Genomic DNA, 15,284 nt, shown 5'->3' on the forward strand with positions numbered 1-15,284 from the left:
TTGGTAGGAAAGTCAAGATTTGGAACAAAGTCCTCTGATTACAAATTTCCTGCTTTTTTTTTCACAGTACCAGTCTTTCCAACTTGTTGTCCTGCCATTGCCTCAGTGTAGACATGAATAAAAGCAAACTTATTTGTCTTTTCCCCTAGATCAGCTCCAAACTTCCTTGTTTCTGTCACTGGCATTATAGTTACCCAGGCTTAAAGTCTTAGAATCAACTTCTTGCTCTCTGTTTTCCTCTACCTAGTCTAATATAAAGTTCTAATTTTACCTCTATCTCATCTTCTCATAGCCATCACTTGGTGATACAGCCTTTCACGACTTCATTCCTGAACTATTACATTAACTTCCTAAAGACCTTCTATCCTTTATTAACATGTATTCATTAAATACCCACTATGTGTCAGGCATTGTGCTAAGTGCTGGGAATATGTAACAATGGTGAATTGGGCTCTGCCATCAAGGAATTTGTAATATCCCAATCCATTTTTCTACCTGCCAGATTAGGAAACACAACGTAATGGTTTATATTGCCTATGCCTTCTCCATTTCCCCCCAAGAATTACAATTATTCAAGCATTCATTAAACACCTACTTGTAAGGCATTTTTCTAGGTGCTGGAGATATACAAATAAAACCGGAAGCAGTAGCTATCTTAAAGAAATTTATACTATACTGAGTATATATACTGAGATGCAACTTGTACACAAACAAAACTTAAATTATATATAAAGAAAAATTTGGGGGCAGGGAAAGAGAAGTAAATAACAACTGGGAATATTAAGAAAAGGCTTCAATAGCTTTCCATACAATTAGCTGCAAACTCTTGAGCCTGGCATTCAAGAGTGTTTTCAACTACACCCAACTCTTTTCTTCTACCTTTTTCCTATACAAATAGCTGAACACAATCTATTCATTATTCTTGAATAGATCATTCAAATTTCTAACTCTGCTTTTTGGCTTCTAGTCTTTTTCTTGGCCTAGATTGTCCTCTCTTCCAACCCTTCAAAAAAATTCTCTTTTTAAAAAATCTTTCCATTGAGGTCCCAAACTTAAATACCACTTTCTCTAAGAAGTCTTCTAGGATCTGCCAACCCCCATCAGTGCCCATACTCTCTTTTAAACTTCTAATCTTTAATGTCAACTATTCTTGACACTTAGCATATGCTAACTACTTTGTGCTATGCTTTATCTGTTTGTGGATTGGATGATGCAGACTCATAGCATCTGAGCAAAGAGACCTTAGAGATTAGATAAATCCTCTTTCCTTAAGACTAGATGCTTTAGCCATCAGAGAAAACAAAGTCTCAGCCCTCTGTCACCCATAGTTAGCACCACCACAGGTCCCTTTGAAGATTTCAATGGAGAGGAACATGGTTCTCCTAGTCAATCATTCAGAATGTCACCTTCTTATTCATGTGAACTTTTTGACTACCAATGTCATTGATCTCTCCTATTCTGGACAGTTGAGCTATCTTGATCAATTTGTATTCACTTTATCCTATGAGTAGCAAGTTCCTCCAACCTGCTCCCCCTAAATCTGTTATTTCAGGGACACTATCTGCCAAAGTATAGATCCCTTTCCATGATACATCTAGCTTGCTTCTATCTTGTTCAGCACTACCCTTGCCAAATCCCTGTCTTTGTCTACTTTCCCCTTCCATTGTGCCTTCTGAAACCCTAATGATATCCTTAATAAATTCCTCCTTAGGGCTCTTATACTCTTTTCCTCCCTACTGCCACTTCAAGGCTCTTCCTATGTCACCCATACCCAACAACTCTTCTCCTTTTAAATGAACTCCATCTATAGCATCTTATCCATATTCTTTGTGCTTACCTTTATGAACATCCATGTCTCTATTTCTTTTTCTCTCGAGGTGTCAGTCACAGTCTTTCTCTCTAACCCCAACACTTTTATTTGTGTTTAGAGACTTCAGTATTTACATTATGACCATAAGCACTCTGGACTCCAAACTAATAGCCTCCTTGTATCTTTTGAACTTCATCTTTACTCCATTACATTTACACCTTACATCAGCCACCCACTGGATTTTAGACTTCACCAATACCCAAATGAAGATAGAGGCACTGTGACAGGAGATGGAATATTAGGTTTGGAGTAAGAAAGATCTATAGTTGAGTCCTGCCTCAGTGCTTATCAACTGTGTGACATTGGGCAATCACTTTGAGTCTCAGTATCCTCATCTATAAAATGGAGATAATGCTTCAACCAACTCTATGGGGTTGTTAAGTTATCAAATAAGATAATACATGTAGAGCTCTATGTAAACTTTAAAGTACTATGTAAAGGTGAATCTGCTGCTACCTCTATCTCCTACTATTCCAGTTTCATTATTTGAAACCTGGAAATGCACTACTATTATCATAATATCCTATCCCTCCACCTCTCTTTGTGCCTTACTTTTCCTAAAACTAATTTTCCTCAGTGCTGTGGCCTCCAGTTCTTCTAGTCTGATGCCCTTCCCCTGGGCTCACTTTTCTTCTTTAAGAATCTTTATCATGTAAAACTGAACTGTATTTTATCCTGCTGTTGTACACACAGAACAGGTCACCATCTTATCTGCCTCTTGCCTCCTACTTCTCAGTTGCTGAATGAATACTACTGACAGAAATCACAAATTCATGTTGGTTGGACCCACTGGAAGTTCATTTCATTTCATCTCAATGGGGCTCTCACTGTTGCACAGCAATCCTTTTATATTTCCCTGATTGATCATAATACTACTGGCAGTAGCTATCTCAAAATTTCACTTTTCTGAAGGTTTCAACACCAGCCTCAACTCCCTTCTCTGAGAAAATCAAGGCCATCTTTCTTAGACTACCTAATTTCCTCTGGGCTACATCTCAGGACACCTTTAAATTTTCACTTGTCCCATTCCTTCTTATTTCCTTTGTACTCTCTATTTCTGCCTCTGTTTCTATCTTTCTCTAATTATCTCTCTTTTCTCTAATTATTTCTGCATTTGTCTTTTTGTTTCTCTGATTCTCTGTTTCTGTTTCTGTTTCTCTCTGTGTCTGTCTCTATCTGTTTCTCTGGCTCTCTCTTCTCTATGCCTGTCTTTTTAATCTTACCCTGCTTAATTTGTCTCTCCTGAGGCCTACAAACAGAATCAGTTCTTCCCAAGCCTTAAAAGTCATCATGTGACTGTGACATCCTCTAAAACTATCTCTCTTTCATTGATAAACTCCTAGAAAGAACTGTCTTTACTCACTGTCTCAATGTCATTTTCATAGTCATCTATCCACTTATCAATTCCTTGCAATCTGATGTTTCAGTCCTTTCACCAAACTGAAATCAATTGTTCAATCTAAACCATTAAAAAAAAAAGCCCTTACATTCTGTCTTAGAATAGATTTTAATGCAGAAGAGCAGTAAGGACTAGGCAATTAAAGTTAAGTGACTGGCCTTGGGTCACGTAGCTAGGAAATGTCTGAGGTCAGATTTGAACACAGATCTTCCTGACTTCAGATCAAGTGCTCAATGCATTGTGCTACCTAGCCTTTTTTTTTTTGGTCTTTGTCCTAATCAATAGACATTGATTTTTTTCCCCTACTCTTCCTACCTACGCTCTCTTCCCTCAGCTTACTTGACTTTTCTCCTGATTCTCCCCCTACCTTTCTGAAAATTCCAAGCTTTCCCCCCCCTTAATTCTTATCCATTTCTTTTTTGCTCCCAAAGTTTTGTTTCTAGCCCTCTTCTCTACATTTTCTCCCATGGTTATCTCATCTGCTTTCTTAAGTTTAATGATCTTTATACATAAAATTCCAAAATCTAGCTGTATGGTCCAAATTTCCCATTGGAATAACACTCTAGCACTGTCACTTCTTGCTAGTCATATCCTCCTGCCCGCCCCATTAGAATCTCAAACACAACATATCAAAATGGAACTCAATGTCTTTCTTTCTTTTAAATCTGTGCTACCTCCCAAACTTTCATACTTCTTTTAGAATAAGTATCATCATCCTTTGAACTACCAAGGTAATAGATCTTGGAGTCATTCTAGTATTTCCCCTTGTGCCTCATCCTCCCCATCAAATAAGTTTAAAAAAATCTTATCTATTCCTACATAATGAGAGACATACATCACTTGAACTATTGGAATAAATGTCTAAATGGTCTTCCCAAGAGTTGTCTAGCCCTTCTCCAAACCATCTCTCAAACTGTCAAATGATTTTCCTATGGCCCAAGTCTGAACAAATAACTCCCTTGGCCCAAAATCTTCAGTAACGTTCCCTTATTTGGAGCATAAAATGAAAATTCCTAGATTTGATATTTAAGGCTCTTTACCATGAGGCTTCAACCTACTTCTCTCTCCCCATATATCTATATATATTTATTTATGTATTAATCCTTTTTACAAACTGTACTTCCTTGCCACATTGGAAAATTTGATGTTTTCCAAACATTTCCTGTTTCCTTTAGAAAAAGACTATTTAGACTGTTTCCATATCTGGAATATTGCCCCTCTTCATATTCATCTTTCATAATTTTTCTTACAAGGCTTAGCATAAGTACAAAACCCACCTTCTTTGGAAAGTCCTTCCAGATCCCTGTTTTCCTACTTCCCAATTTCCCTCAAATATTTTATACTAACTTGTATTCATTTAGCAGAATATATAGTCCTTGAGAGCAGGGGATGGTTTCTTCCCCCCTCATTTTTTGTCTTTGTATTCTTAGCATAGTTTCCTTCTGTATTCTTACCCTCATGTCCTCTCTTATCTTAGCTAATATTCCCCGTTTCTTTATAATCTTTGAATGACAGCAAGTTTCTTCTCTTATTTCTACTCAGGAAATACTCCAGTTTGTTGAAGACTCTCCTGAAATGTGGTATCTTGACCTGAACAAATAGATGAGTACTGACCAGGGCAGAATAGTGTTATTTTCATCTCCTTTATTCTTTTTTTTTCTTTTTAAACCCTTACCTTTCATCTTGGAATCAATACTGTGTATTGGCTCTAAGGCAGAAGAGCGGTAAGGGCTAGGCAATGGGGGTTAAGGGACTTGCCCAGGGTCACACAGCTGAGAAGTATTTGAGTCTAGATTTGAACCCAGGACCTCCCATCTCTAGGACTGGCTATCAATCCACTGAGCTACCCAGCTGCCTCCTCATCTCCTTTATTCTTTAACACCATGTCTCAATTCAGCAAAAGATCACAAAAACTTTCTTTTTGTCTGCAGAACACTAATGGTTCATACTGAGCTGCTAGTTGATTGAAACTCTCAAATCTTTCCCACATAAACTGTTGTTTAGTCATGTCATCCCTATATTTCAAGTACAAGTCAAACTTAAAACAAATACTCAAGTATAGGAGGATTCATTATCCCTATTAATTTTTATTTTACTAGACTCAGCATGCCATTCTAGTCTTTCAAGGTGGTTTTAAAAATGCATATATTGTTATTAGTTTTCCCATATAGCTTCATGACATCAGATATTTGATGAGCATAACATTTATGTCTTTATCTAAACCACTGATAAAAATATGGAACAAACCAAGACTCAGCACAGATCCTTGTGATTCATTAGAGATTTTCCTTCTGGTTTACCCTGATTTATTTTTCAGTATTCTTTGGGCCTGTAATTTTTATTGATATCTTTTCTTTTTAAATCTTATAAATTTTCCCATGTAGTTTTCCTCTTCCTCCCATCTTAGAGAACTATCCCTTATAACAAATAATTGAAAAAGAATTATGGAAAAAATTGAGCAAAATGAATTAACTCATGAAAAAAAACCCCAATATTATGTGAAATTTTCCACACCCTGGCTTTTACCTCTGCAAAGGAAGTGTCTTCTCATGTCTTTTCTTTGGGGGCAAATATCCAGTCAATTCTGAATTCACTACCTGCTTTATCTTAATATAGGCTATATCTGTCTATCTTGCCCATATGGATATCCTGATATATGCCCATAAGGATAAAATTCAGATTTATTAGTTAGGGCATTCCCCTTATCCACAAGTCCAGTAACCAAGTTCCACAATCTAAGATCTGGAAGAGAAGCCTTCTGGTCTAACTTGTCTGAATATCAAGCTCTCTAAAACATCTTCTCTGCCAAGTGGGCATCCACTTTGGGCTTGAAAACATCTACCTCCCAAGTCAGCCCATCACACTTTTGTGTAGTCATAATTGATAAGAAGTATATATCAAGCTGAAATCCACCTCTCAGAAATGTATAAAAAATGAGTGAAAAGCCACTGGCTCCAGTGCTGCCTCCTCAAGCCATGCAGAAGTGAGCTTTTTGGATGTGATAGACATTCAAATACTTGAAGAGGACTCTTATCTTTCCCAGACCAAACACTCCCAGATCCTTAAACTGATCCTTGAGTGATGTTTTCAAGGTCTCTCACTCTGGTGGTTGTCTTTTTCTAGTTCCATTGCGCCTCAATAATTTTCTTCCTAAAATATGGTGCCCAGAACTGAACAGAGTACATCCATGATGAGGGTAAGTACAATAGAGAGATTATAATTACTGTTCTCATTCTAGCCTCTCAGTGCATATCAGGGTTATTATTATTTTATACTTCTTTATATTTGCCACACTTAGCACTGTACTCTCTGCTTTAGGTAGACAATGTGTATGTACTTGTTAATGATAAAAAGGTTTATTACCCATTTTTCCTGCCTTCGTAAACAACATTTTTGAATATTGTGGGCCTTTTTCTTTAAGTCACTAGGCTGTTTTTATGAGTACCAACTGAATCAGTTGCAAATCCTGTGAATTTTGCCTTTGTAATGTCTCTGTCCTACATCCTCCCAGCCACCATGAGAGAATTGAGGGGATTAGGACAGCACGTGTTTACTTGTGGGAAGTGAGTGAACCACACTGATTCCATCTTGTGACTCAATTCTAGAGTTAGTTCAGTTCCCTTTCTATTCAATTATGCGTCTAGTCCAAATTCTGTCTAGTGAGAAAATAGGATTCAATTGGGGGAACTGGGAGAAAATCTTATTGCACTAGTTGAACCTAGTTCTGGTGGCAGGGAAATTGGATCACCTCTATCTGCTGTTTAGAGACCTTTAGCTGAGGATTTAGGTTATGCTGACCAGAAACCAGTCAGATCTGAAGACTGATGTAAAGAGTTTTCTCACAATTGTACACCTCAAGAAATTCACATTTCTCATCTGGAAACTGGTCCTACATTGGCCAATCCCTCGTTGTTTTCATTTTCCTTTGTTTACTGACACTTGGGGGCTTTTTCTGATTTCTGATTTTACTTGTTATGAATCTTCTCCCAACTTGGAAAGTCTCTAATCTTTCCTCCAATAAGAAATCACATTACCTAATGTTGTATTGTTTCCTTTTAATGAGTTGGCTTTATTTGATTGTTTTTAGGACGGAAACGTTCATCTCCCCCTATATTTGGGGTCCAGCCTTAAGCTGAGGAAGGGGTCTGCTCTAAATTTGTTAGGCAGTTGTATGCATTGCTTAATAAATCAAAATGCTCAGAAAGCTCAAATGTGTTTCCTTAGTCATTTCATCTTTCTCCCACCACTCCACTTGGGTATAAGTTCGAATCCCCCCATATCTGAGCTATTATAATAGCCTTCTAGTTGGTTTCTCTGCCTTAAGTCTTGACCCATTCCATCCTCTACTCAGCTATCAAAGTGATCTTTCTAAAGCTTATATCTGCCCATATCACATATTCAGTGAACTCTAGTGGCTCCCTATTACCTCCAGGATCAAATATAAAGCCCTTCATATTCTGTTCTCTTACTAGCTTGTCAGTATTCTTACACTTTATTCCCCTTCTTCACACTTTGCCATCCAGTGATACTGGCCGCTTTCATGTTTCTCAGATATGACACTCCATCTCCCAACTCTGTTCATTTCCATCGGCTGTCTTACCTGTCTGGACCTTTCTCCCCATCTGTCTCCTGGCTTCCCTGGCTTCCTTCAAGTTTCAGCTAGTCACTTTCTGAAAGAAGTAAGTCTTAAATGTCGCACCTTCCCTTTGAGAGGATCTCTAATTGATTCCCTGTCTGTTTTGTTCATATTTAATTCTTTGCATGTTGCTTCCCTGTTCCTCCCTGCCCCATTAGACTATGAGTGCCTTGAGAACAATGGCTATTTTTGCTTTTCTTACTATGTCCCTGGCACCTTTGAGGCACCTAAAAATGCTTGTTGGCTTGTTGATTTGCACTATGTAACACAGCAGTGATCCACAGAGAGGCTCTGAGATAGGCTACTGAGACACATAGATAAGTTTTCCCTTTATGCTAAATGGCTGTTGACTCCTGTATTCTTAGAATTCTTATGCCTGCTTTAAAATTTAAGTTCTTTGAGAGCAGAAACCCATCCAAAGCACATAGAAAAATAGTAAGTTGTAATTGTTCTCTTGTATCTGACCTCATGCCAGCCCTTCCAACCGGAGAGGCTCATGTCATGTCTTTTACCATTTTTTAATACTGTTCATGGGGTTTTCTTGGCAGACACTGGAATGATTTGCCATTTCCTTCTCCAGTTTTATGCTGGCAGCTGTTAAGTGACTTGCCCAGGTTCACACAGCTAGTAAGAGTCTGAGATCGATTTGAGCTGTGGTCTTTCTGACTTCAGGCCCAATACTCTCTTGTGTCACCTGGCTGTCCCCAAAATAGTAGGCACTCAATATTGGTCAAATGGAAAATTGGTTTTTCTTTTTCTTCCTTGCTGTTAGGCTGTTCTCAGTACCCATGTTTAATAATTTACCTCTTCTTCCCACCTTGGGTCCTTTGAAATTGCTGTGTAGTCAGACATCAGATAACCAGACTTTTAGGAATGAGTCTCAGGCTCTGAAAGAGTATGAGAGGCCCTCCTAGGAACAAAAGGATTGGATTTTAGCATCACTTTTTTAGAGGTTACAAGAACTTTCTCCACTCTTCTTGGTCATTTTCTGGGTACTGGCAGAGCTATAGGCACCCTATTATAGTTATGACTGTGACTTCTCATTAAATGAAGTGTTAGGATAGTAACTTCACAGTAGGGAATCAAGACACTTTCTCTGCTCTTCAGAGCTCTTGATTGGATTATGACAGTGATTATTTGCAGGAAGAAAATGTTCATTTTGACCTACCCTGCTCTCTACAAATAATTATAGCACCACAACCAATAGGTGCATAATATATTTTTTGCAATAACGAAATAGTAAAAGTGAGTGCCTTCTTTAGAGATCTGGAGAAAACCCTTGGGCACAACCAACACATTTGCAAATTGCCTACTATTAAAATGTACTATTATTGTAATGAGGCATTGGTCAATCATGTAAGACTGATGAGCCTAGGCAGAGTGAGTGTCCTTCTGATATAATCCCCACATGAACTTTGGTAGCATGTGTAGACCTTCTATGTTTGGTTTCTATATTCTCACTATGTGGTAAAGAGGAGCCTCTTTGATTGACTGCATACCAGAATTTTGTTGCATTCCAAAGATACTACATGACCAGATCTTTTCTAGATTTGACTTCCTCTTCTGTGGCAATGTTCTTGTGAGAGAGGAGAGACATAAAGGGAGAGGCCTGAGCCCTTCCCTATCGAAGGCCAACATATAGCCTATGCATATAAGCCCTGGTTCCTTCCTTGGGCATATGTCCTTTCCTTTTAGATGATGGATATATTAAAATAGAGTCTTGAGGGTTTTGAAAGGCCCGGAGAGCTGACCACCAGGAGGTCTGGGAGGAGAGTACATGCTGGGGTTTGTAGCCATCCAGCTTTGAGGTTCCCTGGATCAGGGAGTGACCTTTGGACTCAACTAGAGTACTTAATTTACATGTAGTTTAGAAAGTTGGAATCCTCCTTTTGGTCACTTCACTGAAATCTTAATCTGAAAGGAGAAGGAAAGGAGGGGGGTGGAAAAGGCCATTTTATTTTCTCTCTATGTTGTTTGTGTTTGTATTTGAAAGAAAAATCTCTTTTCCGTGAACCTTAGGACGTCCTCTTTCCTGAATACCTGGTTAATCCTTTAGTTCCAGTCTGGTGTTACTGGCTTTCTAGTTTCTTCTCTATCAAAAGTCACCACCAACATTATTATCTCTAAGCAAGGCAGGGTGGAGAAGACTAGTAGAGGCTGCAGGAGATAGCACATTTTGCAGAAGAGACTACAGTACTGTCAAAGGTTGGACTGGATAATGTGGAATTGAAACTTAGATGAGCTAATGTAAAATTAGGTGTACTATAGATATTTTAAATACATACTTCTTGATTATGGTTCTAGAATATGGTTCCTTAGAATATGGTTCCAGAAATAAGATTACTGAGTAAAAGACATGATCATCATATGACTTGTAAAACTACTCTCCAAAATGCTTATACTAATCTATAGGGCTACTAATAATATAATAGTATTTCTACTTCCATAGAACCCTCCTAACATTAAATTTTATCTTTAATTTTTAATTATCTTTGCCAAGTGGATAGATACAAAGGACCAATATTGTGAAGTTTTAATGTCTGTTTCTTTGGTTGTTTAAAGCTTTAAAGGCCATTATAACACTTTTCAAGCAATTATTAACAATTTTTATTTCCTACTCAAAAATGATCTGTTTGTGGGGGCAAGATAGGTGGTTCAGTGGATTGGGAGCCCAGGCCTAGAGATGGGTGGCCCTGGATTAAAATCTGGCATCAAATACTTCCTATCTGTGTGACCCTGGGGTAAGTCTCTTAACCCCCATTGCTTAGCTCTTAGCAATCTTCTGCCTCAGAACTAATACACACTATTGATTCTAATTAGGAAAGTTGGGATTTTTTTTTAAATTATATGTTCATGTTCTTTTACTAATACTCCAGTGATGAAAATTTCCTATCAGATTCCAAATGTCAGATTTTTATCATATGTAAACACTTTTTTCTTTTTTTAAATTTAATTTTTCATCCTGAATTCTTTAATTAAATATTTGAAAATTTTTATTTAATTAATTAATTTAGAATATTTTTTCATGGTTACATAATTCATGTTCTTTCCCTCCCCTCCTCCAACCCCCCTCTTATAGCCAACAAGTAAAAACACTTTTTTCTACTACAAAATTCTTTTCTCTTTGCATAACAAAGTCCTTTAAATTTATCTTCTATAATTTCTTCCATTTGTTTTACAGATGAATATTTTTCTCCTCCCCACAATGGGATGGGGTCATGAGTGCTTAGAAGCTGCTTTGTTGACATGTAGATTCTTCATAAATATCACTTAACCGAAAAGATAGGAGTCAAGGAATTGATTGTAGGAATATTATAGAGAACTGGCCTATTTAAAAGTTCAGAGGCTCATCATCAAGTAGGCTATCATGAAGATAATCAAGTCTTAGAGGAGTTGTCATCTATGGATAAATCATGGATCTTTAAAGTATAAATATATCTAAATCATGGGATTCAATTAGAGTTTATGATGTGATAATTATTCTATATTATATTTTATGTGATAGGAATCTTTTTTCCTTTTCCTGAGCTTCCATTTTATAGGTGAGAAAACTGGCCTGATGAATTATCTAAGGTTATGGAGATAAATGGAAACCAAGGTGGAACTAAGAATAAGAATCTTTGTCTTTTTTTTTCTCTTTGCCTTCTTTCTGTTACTTGTCATTGGTTATAGGATCCCAGATATTGATCTGGAAGAGATGATGAAAGCCATTGAGTCTAACACTCTCATATTATAGATGAGGAAAACGAGACCTAGAGAGATTAAGGAATTTGTTCAAGATCACTCATAAAGTCTGATTAGGGACTTGAACCTAGATCTTCTTGACTGAATCTAGCATTCTATCTATTATACCATGCTATTTCTCTACGGATATAGAAGCGATTCTTGGTGAGGTATGAGTTGAACTAAATGACCTCTATGGCCTTTTTCAACTCTGAGATTCCACTCCTTGGTGCCACTTGTCTACTATGGAATCCTGACTTTGCCTGCCTTCAAGTGCTCTGTATTATATAAGTAATTCTTCTTCCTTTTCCATTAAAATTCCCATTAAATCAATGCCTCATTTCAGCTTTTCTTAGAACAGATAGAAATCTGAGACACTATTTCATGTCACATGATTACTGACCTTTTAAGAAAGTTGAGAGAAGCAGTGCATTTAATGGTGGAATTTTAGGCAGTATGTCAGGATGAGTTGAGGGATATCTTTGGGGACAGAAGTTGGGGGTAATCTTCTGTGTTCCAAGTACAAAGTACTTGGAGGAGGGTAGTAACCTTTCCCACTGGCATATGAAAAAATCATTTGTGTAGGTCTGAGACTGGCAATGGGTTTTCCATTTATTCCCCTGAAAACACAATTCAGTCCTTCAGTTCAAAGCAGAAATACAATAAGTATAAGACAATTATGGGAAGTAACGATTGAATAGTTATATTACTCTGCAGAAGATGTGGATTAGATATGGATCCTCTATGAAGGAACCTTCTCTTTTGGTTCCAGAAAATGCAGAAGGGTGGAGATGAGGTGCTGGAGGACAACCAAGGCTAAGAACATAGAATCATAGAATAGAAGGACTGAAAGTTCATCATCTCCTAAGAAGAAAGAAGCCTAACTCATCTCAAAGATATATAAATCTTCAGATAAAAAGAACTCCATGGCCTCCCTTAGTTGCTTAACCCTCTAATTTGCAATCCATACTCTTGGGAATTTCTTCCTCATGCCATAGTATCAGCCCAATAATTTTGTCTCTTGTCTTAAACTGACTTTATCTTTCTTCCCAAATGTGTTTTGTTCATGTTCATAAACATTTACTAAGTGTCCACTATGTGCCTAGGTATGGTACTAAGGGCTGGTAATATAAAGAAATGCAAAAAGAAGCAAAACAAGTCTCTTTTCAAAGGGCTCATAGTCTAATGGACTTTTTGACTTGTCTTCCTATCTATAGTATCACTAAAAAATTGGTGTAATCTCTTGTATCCTCCTCCTCTTCCTCCTCTTCTTCCTTCTTTCCATTTCCACTACCACTAGTTTCTCATTTTTTACTTTCTGAACTATTACAATACCCTCCTAATAACATACTCCCTCCTCTAGCCCCTATTCTTGGAATGTGGGCATTATTGGCCGGTCTAGACATTCCTTTTCTCCTACTGATGGAGAATTGATTCTCCTTTATCATTACCCTCTGCTCCAACAGCACAGAGGACTTTTTCCAAACAGATATATGTGGTGGGGGGAGGGGAGGGGACATCTAGAAAGGAACTAAACTTGATAGTCTAAACTCCTCCCAGATAGCAAATTGTAACTGAATTCATTATAGTCAGAAGAACTCTGGGGCCAGCTTGACTGGCTTGAGGATATTTATAAAAAATTAATTCATTTAAATAATTGGAATTCTTTCTCTCATTTAGCTTGGAATACCTAGTTAGGCTAGAAGCCTGGCACTTTGAATTGTAAGGGAATTGAGGGGTTTAGGGCAGCAAATGGTTAATTGTGGTAATTGAGGGAACCACACTGACTCCATCTTGTAATTCAATTCTGGAGCTAGTTTAATTCTCTTTCTCATCAATTACTGGGCTAGTCCAAATTCTGTTCCTATGAAAGAATGTTCTTCAGTTGTGGAAATTGGAAGAAAACTATATTGTACTGTTTGAACCCAGCCCAAGTAGCTGGGAGATTGGACCACTTGAACCAGTTGTTTAGAGACCTTAACCAAGGACTTGGGTTAAATTGAACAGAAAGGCAATCAGATCCCAAGATTGATATAAAAGAGTTTTCTCATAATTGTACACATCTAGCAACCAACATATCTTACCTGAAAGCTGGTCCCATATTGATTGATCAGTTATTGTTTGCATGCTCCTTTGATTGTATGTAGACACTTGGGAAGAGTGGAACACCTCTTTGCTTGCTCTTCCCCTCCCAACTTGTAGAACTCAGATTATCTAATGTATCATTTTCTTTTAGTTAATTGGTCTTATTTAAGTAATTGTTTTTTACTGTGTTAAAGTCTGTCTCCTACATTTGGAGTCTGGTCAGAAACTGAGGAAGAAGCCTGGTCCCAATTTTTTAGCCAATTGGTATGGATTGCAAATGGATATGGACAGAAGATTAAACCTTTGTTTCCTCAGTTATTTTATCTTTTACTTGTTATAGAGCCAAAGTTTGAATCTCTGTCTTTTAAAAAAAAACAAAAACACCAAACCAACCTCATTTATGGAACCTTCCTTGAACCCTTTCCCCCCAGGTTAATGTTATCTCCTGCCTCAACTTACAGTGTCTGTACTTATCTGTGTGTACATTTTATATCATCCAGGAGAATATAAACTTAAGGGCAGAGCCCATTTCATTTCAGTATTTCTGTCCCTCATGCTTTACACATAGCCTTGAAAAGGAGACAGGTTTGATTTTTTTTAAAGACACAGAAACAAAAAATAGTTGTGATGATTGAACAAATTGACAATGTAATCAACCTCCTCCAAAGTCACATGACCTCTTCTAGAAGTCCCAATTTTTGAGTGTTAGATTAGGAAGGAACTTTAGAGGTTCGTCTATACCAACCTCTTCATTTTACAGAGAGGAACACTGAAACTTGGTGAGGTTTCTAAAATGTTCACAGATTGTGGTTGAGCTGATATTGGAATCCAACTTTTCCTCTCTAGTTTTTAAAAATATATATATATATTCATCACATTCAAGAAAAAAACCCTAAAATTAGTTTTTGATGGAGATTTTTTTAGATGCTTAGCTAACTTTCAGTTATCTTATCTCTTGGTGTAATACCTCTTTGTAGATAATTAGTCCTAACTAGTTCCTCCAAATCAATACCCAGTTTATGTCTTGATCAACTACTATGCCATTTAATCTTTGTACTCAGGGACCCAAATTAACTTTAATCCAGATCTAATCAGAAAGGGAAGTATGCTGGCAGAAAAAATATAGTATTGAAGGTCCAGGGCAACAGAGAAATGGCTCAGCTACCATCTATGATTCTTCTCAAATGCCAGAAGAGAAAGCCTTGTGGGAAATGTCTGCCATGGAAAAGAATCCTCAAGACCTAGCTTTGCCTCCCAGATCCTCATTCTGGAATCATATTTATTCTGGGAATGAAGCAGAATGCTGTGTCAATCTGCTGTGAGGGAGGCAGAGTTATAAATAGGAAAGGTGCTAGAAATAGGAAACAGGATGAAAGTTGACATTTTAGGTATTTAAACTTTTTCATCTCAAGCAAAAGAAGAAAGACATCAGGCTTGGTAGAGGGTAGAACTCAGAAGCCAGTGTACCTAGAGAAAAGGAGAGAGAGAGGAAGTGGAAAAAACAAAAATGGTAGGAAGTAAGCTAGATAGAATGAAGCAGAACCAGAAGGAGGACTCTGAGTGCAAGGCAG

General features: G+C 37.5%; 1 protein-coding gene and 1 long non-coding RNA gene across 11 annotated transcripts in view; one reads left to right on the forward strand and one right to left on the reverse strand.

Moving 5' to 3' along the window:
• The window catches only part of LOC100014247 (ropporin-1), a 40,402-nt gene extending 34,416 nt beyond the window's left edge, over positions 1 to 5,986 (reverse strand). For both annotated transcript variants that reach the window (XM_007493817.3, XM_007493816.3), the window contains exon 1: positions 5,796 to 5,986. The gene's annotated coding sequence lies outside the window, so the exon portion shown is untranslated. The remainder of the gene's footprint in view (positions 1 to 5,795) is intronic.
• The window catches only part of LOC103100669 (uncharacterized), a 58,507-nt gene that overhangs the window by 1,883 nt on the left and 41,340 nt on the right, over positions 1 to 15,284 (forward strand). For 4 of the 9 annotated variants that reach the window (XR_008911123.1, XR_001629834.2, XR_008911130.1 and 1 more), the window contains exons 1-2: positions 6,144 to 6,465; positions 7,821 to 7,948. The exons of 2 other annotated variants lie outside the window; for them this stretch is intronic. This is a non-coding gene — a long non-coding RNA (uncharacterized LOC103100669). Of the gene's footprint in view, positions 1 to 6,143; positions 6,466 to 7,820; positions 8,341 to 15,284 lie in introns of those variants that run through there. 3 more of the 9 variants (XR_008911124.1, XR_008911125.1, XR_008911128.1) reach the window with 2 other exon arrangements.

This window comes from Monodelphis domestica, chromosome 4, assembly GCF_027887165.1.
Source record: "Monodelphis domestica isolate mMonDom1 chromosome 4, mMonDom1.pri, whole genome shotgun sequence".
NCBI lineage: Eukaryota > Metazoa > Chordata > Mammalia > Didelphimorphia > Didelphidae > Monodelphis > Monodelphis domestica.